General features: G+C 34.7%; 1 protein-coding gene across 2 annotated transcripts in view; it reads right to left on the reverse strand.

Moving 5' to 3' along the window:
* Positions 1-621: 621 nt before the first annotated feature.
* Zeb2 (zinc finger E-box binding homeobox 2) overlaps positions 622-3226 on the reverse strand; it is a 136926-nt gene continuing 134321 nt past the window's right edge. For both annotated transcript variants that reach the window (XM_028752199.1, XM_028752200.1), the window contains exon 11: positions 622-3226. This exon is cut by the window's right edge and continues 2894 nt beyond it. The gene's annotated coding sequence lies outside the window, so the exon portion shown is untranslated.

A 3226-nucleotide genomic window follows, 5' to 3' on the forward strand; every position in this document is an offset into this window, starting at 1 on the left:
GTCCTTGACAACTTTAAATTTCTTGCCAGAAAAGAAGTCTATTTTTAAGATGATGGGGTCTTATCCTTCATTTTCAACCTAACAGGCACATTCTGTAGCATGAAAGAAAGCTGATGGGGTGCACTCACAAGTCAGGGTCCTTAGGATTTGCAATTTCTGTGGAATCAAAGCTATGAATGAGGATGACCAATTAGAAATACTTAAAAGATCATTTGTCACCACTTTAATCTTCATGTATTTTTAAATCATCATTTTCTTTGACGAAAATTATTAGAATCTTTGTCATATTCTTCTCAAGGCCAAACGGGAATGATGATGTTCATTCTCCATGCTCTGTATTTTGGATCATCTTAATGTGTCACACTAGATTATAGGTGGTAGGTGACTGTTTTAATAGAAGAGTTTTAGCTTGTGGCATAGTCAGCATCATGTCGTCTCAATGTCACATCTCTGATTAATGCTACACTTCACACACAAATGAAGACTGAGGGATTTATCCTGTTACTTAAGAGCATTTGTTTAATTCAGAGATTAATATATTATCTTCAAATATGAAACAGAGGCCCTCTGGAACTTTAACCCAAAAAATTGAACACAGCCTATTAGCCCCAAAAGAACATGTTGCCAATTCTCTCCATGTTTATTTAAATATTTGCTCTAAAGGAAGCAATTATTCCTTTATACTTCTTTAAATTTAGTATTGACATTTTTTATTTTTGGAAAGGAGGTCTTTTTTTTTAAAACATGGATACAGGAAAAGAAAACTCTCCAATAAAAATATTGTCTAAAAAGTTTGCTTTGTTTGCATGATTTACTAAATATGTACAATTTCAATTCACAGCGAAGGTAACAAAGATTTAAACAGCCAACATCACAAATGTCTCAAGTTCTAAAAAAAAAAAAAAAAAAAAAAAAGTTCACTGTGCACAGTTTGACAATTTAATTGAATAAAAACCAAAGCTAAGCCTTCAGTATGAATCTTTTTCATGATGGGCAAAAGCCATGTAGTTTCTTCATCTTTGTTTCACGATGCATATTCAGTGACTAAAAGCCCCTTCCCATTTTAGTATATTAGGTTATGTCAGTATACTGAAGAGAGGCATCACAGCCTCTTGGTTCACCAATATGATTTGTGATGTGTTCACATATATACTGTAGTATTTATTAATATATAAAATGATCACACGAGTCATCTGTGACATTTTAATGTTTTAAAATGTAGGAATGTTTTTCTATATGTATAACATTTTAAATTTATAGTTATGTATGTGACCCATAATAATTTATCAGTGTTCCTTTGATGTAAGGTATGTAGAAAGAACTATTCTGCTTTTGAATTATAGAGATGTCTCATCCCTATCTGTTTCAGGTTTTTAAAGTTTGCTATTATATGAATCGAAATACTGCAGTCATTCTGATGTAATGTTCAAATGAGTGAAATAACTATTCATCGTTAGAAACAAATGCCACTGAATACAAAATCACTGTGTTTCAGTTAAGAAGGGAGCCATAGCTTTAGCTACCTTATAACATCTACAATAACATTGTTTTCACATATATTTTCCCCACGTAAATTCTTTGGTGTTTCCCCCTCTTTTAGTATTAGTGCTGTGAGAGATGAGCGTGCAAATGCGAGACTCAAATAATTGTATTGAGCATATTTATTTGAATAATTGCCCCATTGCACATGAAATAAATCTGCTGAGAATGTTTGTTTGAATGTTTTTACATGTACATGGGAGCACATACTCAAATAAATGCAGCTGTGTTTATTACAATGTGCGGGGGCTTCAGAGCACACATATTTGTTTGTGTGCATATCCAGGGCTCACAGCCTGGAATGGCCACACATCCTGGAGCAAAATAACATGGCTAACAATTTTTTTTATTTCAAATATATATATGTGTGTATGTATATAAACTTATTATTGGGGAATATCTTCAAATTTATGACTAAATTTCGATGTTGTTAAGGCTTAAGTCCTTAGGAAGATAAAAAATAACATTTTAAAGTTATCTGATTGTGAAAAGTATCTAATAAATTTATTAATACCTATTCAAATATAGTCCCTTCTTTCCTTCATCCTTCAAGCCCTCCCTCTCCACTACAAGTCCAGCTCATGCTAAGGGAATGAACGCTGTTAGTTCTGGCTGAGAAATACTCATCTCTCTTGCCCACTTTCTCCGAACTAAACCTACAGTGTCATGTGCAAAAAAGAACCTCCCAGATCTGCTAGAATACAAAAGGCTCTTGAGAAAATGGGCAGGGATGTTCAGTTCCAGGATTTCCCAACCCCTATCCTCAGGGGTAAAGGGTAATACTTAAGACTAGAACATGGGAAGAGTATTTGATAAGAAAAGGAGATTATGTGTCATGATTTGGAGGGCTTTCTTGTTTATGACCTTGGAAAGGAATCTTAGGATAAGCCCAATGTTTTATTCTTTGCTAGAGTTGAAAGATTATGCAGCTCTAATGAGCAATACTATTAGTGGATAAATTGCATTAAAAAAACCCTTAAGATATGGGACATTGTAGTGATTGTCACAAATTTACAAGTGTTAACCTGATCCTTGCAGACTCAGGTATTCTGAGCCTTCTTGTGAAAAGAAATTTGTAAAAATAACGATGGAAAGAGGGATTTCAGGAGGGAAGGGAGAATCTGTACTCCGATTCACGCCTCATGCATGCTTTCTTCTTTCTGGGGAGAAAGAGTATGTTGCACATGTGTTCTTTGTTGGTCCTGTCTCTTGTGGATAGGGACACAGAGATGCCCCATGGGCAGCAGAGACCTACATTGCTTTAAAGGAGGCCACAGGGATTTATTCTACCCAGACAAAATTTAATGGCTTGATATTTTCAGGTTGAATTAATAAAGATATCGCCTAGAGCCTTTAAAATTGGAAAAATCTCTGTGTAGTGTATTTATTTGTGCCATTCAAAGAAGGAGAAATAGGGAAAGACTGCTCGAAACTTTCCAAACATGAAAACTTTAGGATAGGAATGACAGGAGCAGAAGGTTTTATACCATGTCTCCTCATGCCACTCCTCACCAGGTTTGAAGATAGAGCTGTAAATATGTTTTTCTAGAAGGATCTGCTCAATTGCTTCTGTATATTCATTACATCTTTTCTCTCTCTTGGGGTGTGTGCGTGCATGTGTGTATGTATGTGTATGTAATATATATATATTGAGTGTCGTTTCAACATTTATGAAATTTGGGAAAAT

Source organism: Grammomys surdaster, unplaced genomic scaffold (assembly GCF_004785775.1).
Source record: "Grammomys surdaster isolate TR1022 unplaced genomic scaffold, NIH_TR_1.0 125888, whole genome shotgun sequence".
In the NCBI taxonomy this organism is placed as follows: Eukaryota; Metazoa; Chordata; class Mammalia; order Rodentia; family Muridae; genus Grammomys; species Grammomys surdaster.